Genomic DNA, 13688 nt, shown 5'->3' on the forward strand with positions numbered 1-13688 from the left:
AAGACCATCATGATTGAGTATGCAAGTTGTGCCTTATAAACTTTAACATGAGAGCGCTGCTCAATGAGATAAATATAATCTGTTAATTGTTCTCTGACCAAGAACGAAGTTTGCCATCACCAATTATGATTTCTTATGCACCTTTATTTGTGATTACCTTATACTTGTTTCAAGTTGAGTTATAAGAGGAAGTTGTCCACTATAATGTCTTGTGCGAATGAATATGATGCTTCTTGTCCGTATTTTATTTATCGACTCTTCACTCCATAAACATGTGGTCCTGTTTATCGAGCTCAGTTTCGCTTGGGGACAAGCGAAGTCTAAGCTTGGGGGGAGTTGATACGTCCAATTTGCATCACTATTTTATATCATAATTTGCTGTTATTCATTGATATATTTCATATTGGGACACAATACTTATGTTATTTCATCTATTTTGCATGTTTCATCATTATTGGAGGATCAAGCACCGGAGCCAGGATTCTGCTGGAAAAAGCACCGTCAGAACGCAATATTTCGGAAGATCAACTCTGGAAGGAAATTATGCCAAAAATCCTATTTTTCAAGATGACGAAGGAAGTCAGAAGGAGGAGCCAGGAGGAGCCAGGGTGGGCCCACACCCTAGGGCGGCGCGGCCCAGGCCCTGGCCGCGCCGCCATGTGGTCTGGGGGGCCCACGACCCTTTTCGCCTCCTTTTCTTCACCAAACCCTTCGCCCCGAAGACCTAAGCCAGAAGGGGTACCTCGCGAAGAGTTACAGCCGCCTCTGCGGGGCGGAGAACACCAGAGAGAAAAGAGCTCTCCGGCGGGCAGGAATCCGCCGGGGAAATTCCCTCCGGGAGGGGGAAATCGACGCCATCGTCACCGTCATCGAGCTGGACATCATCGCCATCACCATCATCATCATCTCCACCATCATCACCGCCGTCATCACCGCTGGACACCGCCATCGCCGTAGCAATTTGGGTTTGATCTTGATTGTTTGATAGGGGAAACTCTCCCGGTATCGATCTCTACTTGTTGTTGATGCTATTGAGTGAAACCATTGAACCAAGTTTATGTTCAGATTGTTATTCATCATCATATCACCTCTGATCATGTTCCGTATGATGTCTCGTGAGTAGTTCGTTTAGTTCTTGAGGACATGGGTGAAGTCTAAATGTTAGTAGTGAATTATGGTTGAGTAATATTCAATGGTGTGATATTTAAGTTGTGGTGTTATTCTTCTAGTGGTGTCATGTGAACGTCGACTACATGACACTTCACCATTTATGGGCCTAGGGGAATGCATCTTGTACTCGTTTGCCAATTGCGGGGTTGCCGGAGTGACAGAAACCTAAACCCCCGTTGGTATATCGATGCAGGAGGGATCGCAGGATCTCAGAGTTTAAGGCTGTGGTTAGATTTAATTCTTAATTACTTTCTTGTAGTTGCGGATGCTTGCAAGGGGTATAATCACAAGTATGTATTAGTCCTAGGAAGGGCGGTACATTAGCATAGGTTCACCCTGAAGGAGATATGCCCTAGAGGCAATAATAAAGTGGTTATTATTTATATCTTTATGTTTATGATAAATGTTTATATATCATGCTAGAATTGTATTAACTGAAACATTAGTACATGTGTGATATGTAGACAAACAAGAAGTCCCTAGTATGCCTCTTAAACTAGCTTGTTGATTAATGGATGATTAGTTTCATAATCATGAACATTGGATGTTATTAATAACAAGGTTATGTCATTGTGTGAATGATATAATGGACACACCCAATTAAGCGTAGCATAAGATCTCGTCATTAAGTTATTTGCTATAAGCTTTCGATACATAGTTACCTAGTCCTTATGACCATGAGATCATGTAAATCACTTATACCGGAAAGGTACTTTGATTACACCAAACACCACTGCGTAAATGGGTGGCTATAAAGGTGGGATTAAGTATCCGGAAAGTATGAGTTGAGGCATATGGATCAACAGTGGGATTTGTCCATCCCGATGATGGATAGATATACTCTGGGCCCTCTCGGTGGAATGTCGTCTAATGTCTTGCAAGCATATGAATGAGTTCATAAGAGACCACATACCACAGTACGAGTAAAGAGTACTTGTCAGGAGACGAGGTTGAACAAGGTATAGAGTGATACCGAAGATCAAACCTCGGACAAGTAAAATATCGCGAGACAAAGGGAATTGGTAATATATGTGAATGGTTCATTCGATCACTTAAGTCATCGTTGAATATGTGGGAGCCATTATGGATCTCCAGATCCCGCTATTGGTTATTGGTCGGAGTGAATACTCAACCATGTCCACATAGTTCTCGAACCGTAGGGTGACACACTTAAAGTTGGATGTTGAAATGGTAGCACTTGAAATATGGAATGGAGTTCGAATATTTGTTCGGAGTCCCGGATGAGATCCCGGACATCACGAGGAGTTCCGGAATGGTCCGGAGAATAAGATTCATATATAGGATGTCATTTTATGTGAAATAAAATGTCGCGGAAGGTTCTATGGAAGGTTCTAGAAGGTTCTAGAAAAGTCCGGAAGAAACCACCAAGGAAGGTGGAGTCCACATGGGACTCCACCTCCATGGCCGGCCAGCCCTAGATGGGGTGGAGTCCCAAGTGGACTCCACCATAGGGGGGCCGGCCACCCCCACATGGGAGGTGGAAATCCCACCCTTTGGGTGGGAGTCCTAGTTGGGCTAGGTTTCCCCTCTTATGGAAGGTTTTGGTTTCGGGTCTTATTCGAAGACTTGGACACCAACACTTGGGATCCACCTATATAATGAGGGGCCAAGGGAGGGGGCCGGCCAACCCAAGACCACAAGCTGGCCGCCCCCCATAGAGTGGCCGGCCACCCCTCCCAAACCCTAGCCAAGCTCCTCTCCTCCATATTGCCCGCATAGCTTAGCGAAGCTCCGCCGGACTTCTTCACCGCCACCGACACCACGCCATCGTGCTGTCGGATTCAAGAGGAGCTACTACTTCCGCTGCCCCCTGGAACGGGGAGGTGGACGTCGTCTTCATCAACAACCGAACGTGTGACCGAGTACGGAGGTGCTGCCCGTTCGTGGCGCCGGAACCGATCGTGATCAAGATCTTCTACGCACTTTTGCAAGCGGCAAGTGAACGTCTACCGCAGCAACAAGAGCCTCCTCTTGTAGGCTTTGGAATCTCTTCAAGGGTGAGACTCGATACCTCCTCGTTGCTACCGTCTTCTAGATTGCATCTTGGCTTGGATTGCGTGTTCGCGGTAGGAAAATTTTTGTTTTCTATGCAACGTTATCCTACAGTGGTATCAGAGCCGTGTCTATGCATAGATGGTTGCACGAGTAGAACACAATGGTTTGTGGGCGTTGATGCTCTTGTTATCTTTAGTTTGAGTACTTTGCATCTTTGTGGCATAGTGGGATGAAGCGGCTCGGACTAACTTTACATGACCGCGTTCATGAGACTTGTTCCTCGTTCGACATGCAACTTGTATTGCATAAGAGGCTTTGCGGGTGTCTGTCTCTCCTACTATAGTGAAGATTCAATTTACTCTTCTATTGAAAACATTAGTATCAACGTTGTGGTTCATGTTCGTAGGTAGATTAGATCTCTCTCGAAAACCCTAAACCACGTAAAATATGCAAACCAAATTAGAGACGTCTAACTTGTTTTTGCAGGGTTTGGTGATGTGATATGGCCATTATATGATGATGAATATGTATGAGATGATCATTATTGTATTGTGGCAACCGGCAGGAGCCTTATGGTTGTCTTTAAATTTCATGTTGAGTAGTATTTCAAAGTAGTTGTAATAGTTGCTACATGGAGGACAATCATGAAGACGGCACCATTGACCTTGACGCTACGCCGACGATGATGGAGATCATGCCCGAAGATGATGGAGATCATGTCCGTGCTTTGGAGATGAAGATCAAAGGCGCAAAGACAAAAGGGCCATATCATATCACATATGAACTGCATGTGATGTTAATCCTTTTTATGCATCTTATTTTGCTTAGATCGCGACGGTAGCATTATAAGATGATCCCTCACTAAAATCTCAAGATAATAAAGTGTTCATCCTTAGTAGCACCGTTGCCAAGACTTGTCGTTTCGAAGCATCTCGTGATGATCGGGTGTGATAGAATCAACAAGTGCATACAACGGGTGCAAGACAGTTTTGCACATGCGGATACTAAGGTGGCCTTGACGAGCCTAGCATGTATGAGACATGGTCTCGGAACACGTGATACCGAAAGGTAGAGCATGAATCATATGGTTGATATGATGAACACTTTGAGTGTTCGCCATTGAAATCACACCTTGTCTCGTGATGATCGGACATAGGTGCGGTGGATTTGGTTCGTGTGATCACTAAGACAATGCGAGGGATATTGTTTTGAGTGGGAGTTCACCTAGGTTTTTAATTATGTTGAATTAAAATTTGAACTCAATTTGTCATAAACTTAGTCTAAACTATTGCAAATATGTGTTGTAGAGATGGCGTCCCCAATCAATTTTAATCAGTTCCTAGAGAAAGAGAAACTTAAGAGCAACGGTAGCAACTTCACCGTTGGTTCCGTCATGTGAGGATCTTCCTCTCGGCGGAAATCTGCAATATGTGCTTGATGCACCGCTAGGTGACCCTCCTGCAGAAACCGAAACCGATGAAGTAAAAGCTGTTTACGAGACTCGGAAAATTCGGTACTCTCAAGTTCGGTGTGCCATCTGTGCGATCTGGAATCCGATCTTCAAAAACGTTTTGAGCACCATGATCCTCATGAGTTGATGAAAGAGCTGAAAGCTATTTTTGAGACTCATGCGGCCGTGGAATGCTATGAAGCATCGAAACAATTCTTCAGCTGCATGATGGAAGAAGGCAGCTCCGTTAGTGAGCACATGCTCGCCATGACCGGGCATGCGAAGAAACTCAGTGACTTGGGAATAGTGATTCCTAACAGACTAGGGATTAATCGTGTCCTTCAATCACTGCCACCAAGTTACAAGAACTTTGTGATGAACTACAATATGCAGAACATGAACAAGGAGTTACCTGAACTCTTTGGCATGCTAAAAGCTGCTGAGATTGAGATCAAGAAAGAGCACCAAGTGTTGATGGTCAACAAAACCACCTGTTTCAAGAAACAGGGCAAGTCTAAGGGAAAATTCAAGAAGGGTGGCAAGAAAGCTGCCACGCCTCCTATGAAACCTAAGAACGGCCCTAAGCCTGATGCTGAGTGCTATTCTTGCAAGGAGAAGGGACACCGGAAGCGTAATTGCTCCAAGTATCCGGCTGATACTGAAGAAGCGGCCTTGTCAAGAAGAAGAAAGAAGGTATATCTGATATACATGTTATAGATGTTTATCTCACTGGTTCTCGTTCTAGTACCTGGGTATTTGATCTGGTTCGGTTGCTCATATCTGTAACTCAAAGCAGGGAACTAAAGAATAAACGAAGACTACTTGAAAGATGAAGTGACGATGCGCGTTGGAAATGGATCCAAAGTCGATGTGATCGCTGTCGGCACACTTCCTCTACATCTACCTTCGGGATTAGTTTTAAGCCTAAATAATTGTTATTTTGTACCCGCGTTGAGCATGAACATTATATCTGGATCTTGTTTAATGCAAGACGGTTATTCATTCAAGTCTGAGAATAATGGTTGTTCTATTTTTATGAATAATATCTTTTATGGTCGAGCACCACAAAAGAATGGCTTATTTCTGTTAGATCTCGATAGTAGTGATACGCATATACAAAACATTGATGCTAACCGAATTAAACTTAATGATAATGCTACTTATATGTGGCACTTGTCGTCTTGGTCATATTGGAGTGAAACGCATGAAGAAACTCCATATCGATGGATTACTTGAATCACTTGACTTTGAGTCACTTGATAGATGCGAAGCATGTCTAATGGGAAAAATGACAAAGACTCCATTTTTTGGTATGATGGAGCGAGCTACTGACTTATTGGAAATCATACATACCGATGTATGTGGACCAATGAGCGTAGCATCGCGCGGTGGTTATCGTTATGTTCTAACCTTCACAGATGATCTGAGTAGATATGGGTATATCTATTTCATGAAACATAAATCCGAAACTTTCGAGAAGTTTAAGGAATTTCAAAGTGAAGTAGAAAATCAACGTAACAAGAAGATCAAATTTCTATGATCTGATCGTGGAGGTGAATATCTGAGTTATGAGTTTGGCATGCATTTAAAGAAATGCGGAATACTTTCACAATTGACACCGCCGGGAACACCTCAACGAAACGGTGTGTCCGAACGTCGTAATCGAACTCTCTTAGATATGGTTCGTAGTATGATGTCTCTTACTGATTTGCCGTTATCATTTTGGAGTTATGCATTAGAGACAGCCGCATTCACTTTAAATAGAGCACCATCAAAATCCGTAGAAACGACACCGTATGAATTATGGTTTAATAAGAAACCTAAGGCATCGTTCCTGAAAGTTTGGGGTTGCGAAGCCCTATGTAAAAGTTACAACCGGACAAGCTAGAACCCAAAGCGGAGAAATGCGTCTTCATAGGATACCCTAAGGAAACTATAGGGTACACTTTCTATCACAGATCCGAAGGCAAAATCTTTGTTGCTAAGAACGGAACCTTTCTTGAGAAAGAATTTCTCACTAAAGAAGTATTTGGAAGAAAAGTAGAACTCGATGAGATTGATGAATCTATACTCGTTGATCGAGTAGCGCGATACGGGAAGTTGTACTGTACCGCCTACACCGGCAACAGAGGAAGCTAATGATAATGATCATGAAACTTCGAACGAGGAAACTCGAACCTCGCAGATCGACAAGGGAACGTGCCACTCCTGATTGGTATGATCCTTGTCTAAATGTCATGATTGTGGATAACAATGATGAGGACCCTGCGACGTATGAAGAAGCGATGATGAGCCCAGATTCCAACAAATGGCAAAAAGCCATGAAATCCGAAATGGGATCCATGTATGATAACAAAGTATGGACTTTGGTAGACTTACCTGGTAGCCGAAAGGCTGTCGAGAATAAATGGATCTTCAAGAGAAAAACAGATGCGATGGTAATATTCTCGTCTATAAAGCTCGACTTGTCGCAAAGGTTTCCGACAAATTCAAGGAGTTGACTACGATGAGACTTTCTCACCTGTAGCGAAGCTGAAATCTGTGAGGATTTTGTTAGCAATAGCTGCATTTTTCGATTATGAGATTTGGCAGATGGATGTCAAAACAGCGTTCCTTAATGGAGACATTGAGGAAGAGTTGTATATGGTACAACCCAAAGGTTTTGTCGATCCTAAAAATGCTGACAAAGTATGCAAACTTCAGCGTTCAATCTATGGACTGAAGCAAGCATCAAGAAGTTGGAACCGACGCTTTGATAAGGTGATCAAAGACTTCGGGTTTATACAGTGTCATGGAGAGGCCTGTATTTACAAGAAAGTGAGTGGGAGCTCTGTAGCATTCCTGATATTATATGTAGATGACATATTATTGATCGGGAATGATATAGAACTATTAAGCAGTGTTAAGGGTTATTTGAATAATAGTTTTTCAATGAAAGACCTTGGTGAAGCATCGTATATATTAGGCATCAAGATTTATAGAGATAGATCAAGACGCCTAATAGGGCTATCACAGTACATATCTGGACAAGATTCTAAAGAAGTTTAGAATGGACGAAAGTAAGAAAGGGTTCTTACCTATGTTACCAGGCAAGGTATTGAGTAAAACTCAAGGACCGGCTACGGCAGAAGAAAGAGAAAGGATGAGTAACATCCCCTATGCCTCGGCAGTAGGATCTATCATGCCATGCTATGTACTAGACCGGATATAGCACATGCTGTTAGTTTGACTAGCAGATATCAAAGTGATCCGGGAATGGAACAACTGGACAGCGGTCAAGAATATCCTGAAGTACTTAAAAAGAACTAAGGATATGTTTCTTTGTTATGGAGGTGACCAAGAGCTCGTTGTAAACGGTTACACCGATGCAAGTTGGAACAACGATCACGATGACTCTAAGTCACAATGCGGGTACGTGTTTATATTGAATGGTGCTGCGATGGCTGGGCAAGCTCGAAGCGGTGCACGGTGGCGAAGTCTTCAACGAGAATCAGTACATAGCGGCTTGAGAGGCTTCATCGAAGCGGTATGGATGAAGAGGTTCATTGTAGAGCTCGGTGTGGTTCCTAGTGCATTGGACCCATTAATCATTTCTTGTGATAACATGGGTGCCATCGCCAATGCACAAGAGCCAAGGTCACACAAGAGGCTGAAGCATATCAAGCTGCGTTACCACTCGATTCGCGAGTACATCGAAGATGGAGAAGTAAAGATTTGCAAAGTACACACTGATCTGAATGTAGCAGATCCGTTGACTAAAGCTCTCCCTAGGGCAAAGCATGACCAACACCAGAATGCCATGGGTGTTAGGTATATTACAATGTAATCTAGATTATTGACTCTAGTGCAACTGGGAGACTGAAGGAGATATGCCCTAGAGGCAATAATAAAGTGGTTAATATTTATATCTTTATGTTTATGATAAATGTTTATATATCATGCTAGAATTGTATTAACCGAAACATTAGTACATGTGTGATATGTAGACAAACAAGAAGTCCCTAGTATGCCTCTTAAACTAGCTTGTTGATTAATGGATGATTAGTTTCATAATCATGAACATTGGATGTTATTAATAACAAGGTTATGTCATTGTGTGAATGATATAATGGACACACCCAATTAAGCGTAGCATAAGATCTCGTCATTAAGTTATTTGCTATAAGCTTTCGATACATAGTTACCTAGTCCTTATGACCATGAGATCATGTAAATCACTTATACCGGAAAGGTACTTTGATTACACCAAACACCACTGCGTAAATGGGTGGCTATAAATGTGGGATTAAGTATCCGGAAAGTATGAGTTGAGGCATATGGATCAACAGTGGGATTTGTCCATCCCGATGACGGATAGATATACTCTGGGCCCTCTTGGTGGAATGTCGTCTAATGTCTTGCAAGCATATGAATGAGTTCATAAGAGACCACATACCACAGTACGAGTAAAGAGTACTTGTCAGGAGACGAGGTTGAACAAGGTATAGAGTGATACCGAAGATCAAACCTCGGACAAGTAAAATATCGCGAGACAAAGGGAATTGGTAATATATGTGAATGGTTCATTCGATCACTTAAGTCATCGTTGAATATGTGGGAGCCATTATGGATCTCCAGATCCCGCTATTGGTTATTGGTCGGAGTGAATACTCAACCATGTCCACATAGTTCTCGAACCGTAGGGTGACACACTTAAAGTTGGATGTTGAAATGGTAGCACTTGAAATATGGAATGGAGTTCGAATATTTGTTCGGAGTCCCGGATGAGATCCCGGACATCACGAGGAGTTCCGGAATGGTCCGGAGAATAAGATTCATATATAGGATGTCATTTTATGTGAAATAAAATGTCGCGGAAGGTTCTATGGAAGGTTCTAGAAGGTTCTAGAAAAGTCCGGAAGAAACCACCAAGGAAGGTGGAGTCCACATGGGACTCCACCTCCATGGCCGGCCAGCCCTAGATGGGGTGGAGTCCCAAGTGGACTCCACCATAGGGGGCCGGCCACCCCCCCACATGGGAGGTGGAAATCCCACCCTTTGGGTGGGAGTCCTAGTTGGGCTAGGTTTCCCCTCTTATGGAAGGTTTTGGTTTCGGGTCTTATTCGAAGACTTGGACACCAACACTTGGGATCCACCTATATAATGAGGGGCCAAGGGAGGGGGCCGGCCAACCCAAGACCACAAGCTGGCCGCCCCCCATAGAGTGGCCGGCCACCCCTCCCAAACCCTAGCCAAGCTCCTCTCCTCCATATTGCCCGCATAGCTTAGCGAAGCTCCGCCGAACTTCTTCACCGCCACCGACACCACGCCGTCGTGCTGTCGGATTCAAGAGGAGCTACTACTTCCGCTGCCCGCTGGAACGGGGAGGTGGACGTCGTCTTCATCAACAACCGAACGTGTGACCGAGTACGGAGGTGCTGCCCGTTCGTGGCGCCGGAACCGATCGTGATCAAGATCTTCTACGCGCTTTTGCAAGCGGCAAGTGAACGTCTACCGCAGCAACAAGAGCCTCCTCTTGTAGGCTTTGGAATCTCTTCAAGGGTGAGACTCGATACCTCCTCGTTGCTACCGTCTTCTAGATTGCATCTTGGCTTGGATTGCGTGTTCGCGGTAGGAAAATTTTTGTTTTCTATGCAACGTTATCCTACACACCCACACAACACTTATCATAACAATGAAGATTATTTAGCCGTATGTAGCGAAAGCACTAGACTAAAATCCCGTGTGTCCTCGAGAACGTTTGGTCATTATAAGTAAACAAACCGGCTTGTCCTTTGTGCTAAAAAGGATTGGGCCACTCGCTGCAATTATTACTCTCGCACTTTACATACTCGTACTTTATTCAACGGTTACATCAAAACCCCCTGAATACTTGTCTGTGAGCATTTACAGTGAATCCTTCATCGAAACTGCTTGTCAACACCTTCTGCTCCTCGTTGGGATCGACATTCTTACTTATCGAAGATACTACGATACACCCCCTATACTTGTGGGTCATCAGTCACTCACTTGCAGTATGTTGACGACACTATGGTGATGATCGAGCCGACGGACGAATGGATTGCCAACCTGAAGCTCGTTTTGCTTAGCTTCGAGTTGATGTCCGGTCTGAAGCTTAATCTGGCCAAAAGTGAGGTTGTGGTGGTTGGGACCATGTCTTTGGAGCAGGAGCGGGTGGCTCGACTCCTCAATTGCCGGTTGGGAAAATTTCCCATTAAGTACCTGGGTCTGCCTCTTAGCGATAAAACGCTTCGGGCCTCGGACTGGGAGTTTCTTACAACCAAAGTGGCCAAACGGGTCGACCCATGGCAGGGTACCTTTTTGGCCTCTTCAGGGCGCTTGGAGCTGACTAACTCCTGCCTGTCGAGCCTACCGTTGTTTGTTATGAGCTTGTTTATGCTCTTTGATTCAACGCACGCGGTTTTCGACAAGGTCCGCTCCCGCTTCTTTTGGGAAAGGGTGGGAGATAAACGTAAGTACCACATGGTTGACTGGGCAACGGTATGTCGCCCTAAGGCGTTTGGGGGTCTGGGGATCCTCAACACTAGGCATATGAACATTGCTCTTATGCTTAAATTGGTGTGGAAGCTCTATCACAACGCAGAAGGGCTCTGGGCGGACTTGATTAGGGCGAAATACCTTCGGGAACATGATCTCTTCTTGCCACTAGTACCTACTAAGGGGTCGCAATTCTGGAATTCTATCCAGAAAGTCAAATGGTACTTCAAGTTTGGCGCGAAGCATTGTGTCCGGAATGGGAGACGGACTTTCTTTTGGCTGGATTGGTGGTTGGGCACCTCTCCTCTCAGGGACAGATACCCGGTGCTTTTCAGCAGCTGTGACTCACCGTTTATTACGGTGTCTGGGGCCAGGGATGGCCTGGGGTGGCGCTTGAGGTTTCGTCGACCCTTCTCCCTAGCTGAGTCGGTTGAATGGGAGAATCTTACTAGGGAGCTTGACTTCACTCAGGCAAGTGCGGAAGACGACTCGGTCTCCTGGCGCTTGGAACCTTCTGGGGATTTCTCTGCCAAGTCCCTCTATTGTAGGCTGTCGCAGGGAGCGGCAGTCACGCATTTTAGGGAAGTCTAGCGGACAAGGGTGCCTCCTAGGATAAGAGTGTTCCTGTGGCAACTCCTCTGGGGAAAACTTCCTTGCTCGTTGCAGGTGGCCAAACGGAGAGGGCCGTCGAACGGGCTTTGTTCCTTATGTGGCGAGCCTGAGGACTGTGATCATATTTTCTTTAAATGCTCATTGGCTAGGTTTATGTGGGCGGGAGTTAGGGAACTCTTGCATTGCTCTTGGAACCCTGCCGGGGCAGGGGATTTCCTCGCTATTTCTCATGGGTTATCCGGGGCGTATAGGAGAGTTGTTTGGTTCTCCTTCGCGGCGTTAGCTTGGGCGTTATGGAATATCCAAAATAAGCTAACTATGGAAGGTGTACTTATTGGCAAACCGGCTGACGTCTTGTATAAAATGATCATATATCTGCAGCAATGGAGGATGCTGGTGAAGTGGAAGGATAGAGGACTCGTGGACGCGGCGATGGAGACCCTGCGGAGGCTTCATGCGGAGCTGGCGGCGACGACGGTGCACTGACACCGCCATGTATCTGGGTTCAGAGTGTGGGTCTAGCTATGAACTGTTGCTATGTGCTGCTGTAATCTTATTTGTGGATTGTGTCTTGGTCTGGGGACCTGGTAGTCTTCGTGATGTGTTTGAGCGGTTGCTCGCTGTGACGGACGTGTGATGTGGGAGCGGTGGCTCGTTTTGTATCATGACTCTGTATGTATCGTTGCTTTATTAATTTAAAGCAGGGCTAAGGCCTTAAGTTTAAAAAGTCGACAATGCGTTGCGTCTGTAGATAGGACATGGCCTTCGGTTAGAGAGATTACCATATTTTTTTATCTTTCTTGTTTTCACCGTTTTGCTTCCTAGTACATGATAATATCTATGATAAAGCTGATGTAGGCACTCTTAAAATTGTTAGGTAACGCATGTGCGTTGGATGTCACTATTATACTTTAACACATTTAGTTGGGAATTGATAAAATTTAGAGGAAGGTGCAGCTTTGCGCGGTATCATGACACGACAACGGCGTGCATCGTTGTGTTCTTCTAGGCTCATTATGTATGGTGGACCCTTGTATTATGAGCAAATTAATTAAGGAGGGAGACCGCGCGAACGCTCAGAATTTCGCAGTGCCGCGCGACGCTGGTGATGAATGAGATTAATATAATGAGGAGCAACGTAGGGATAGTACTCCCTGCAAGTTAAATTGTATAAATTTTTGACTAAAAATATGGATAATAATACAAAGATCTACTATGACAAATGCATATAATATAAAAATATATTTCATGAAAATTCTAAAAATATTTTTTTGTCGTATATGTTTACATTTTTATTAATATAGATCTTTGACAAAACCTTATATGCAACATATTTTGGGCAGGAGGGAGTAATACATACATTTTACTAATTTAATACTCTACTATATTTACAGATGTTGTAATATAGAAAACCACATTTATTATTTTGTACACTCATTCTTACTTAGTACCCTAATTACTACTATTTTGGCATTGCATGTTATGTTATTAAAGTACTTAATTGGCATTGCATGTTACTAGCTATGTACTTTCCCTATAAAAAGTAGCTTGAAAAAATAAGTCACCATGGCCCACACTTAAAGCCCCGACAACACTTATTTTAGCCGTCGCGTATAAGTCCTTTTGCGGGCACGTTTTGCCTTTAGAGCATCTCTAACAAATACCCTATAATTATCTAAAAAAAGGATACCCTATAATAGGGCAGCAATTTTTTATTATAGGATAGGTGTTTTAGTGTTTTATAGGGCACCATTTTTTTTCTTTTGAGATGCCCTATTAATTTTAGGGTGCGGTCGCTCCAACATATGTCTCAAAATAGGGCAGATAGAAATGTTTCGACAGGCCAGGTAGAAGTTATTTTGGTAGTTCATAAACTTCAAAATTAAACATATATTCGACTCACATTTGAAACGATTTGACCTTAATATGAATGATTTGAATG

The sequence above is a fragment of the Lolium perenne genome, chromosome 4, assembly GCF_019359855.2.
Source record: "Lolium perenne isolate Kyuss_39 chromosome 4, Kyuss_2.0, whole genome shotgun sequence".
Classification (NCBI taxonomy): domain Eukaryota; kingdom Viridiplantae; phylum Streptophyta; class Magnoliopsida; order Poales; family Poaceae; genus Lolium; species Lolium perenne.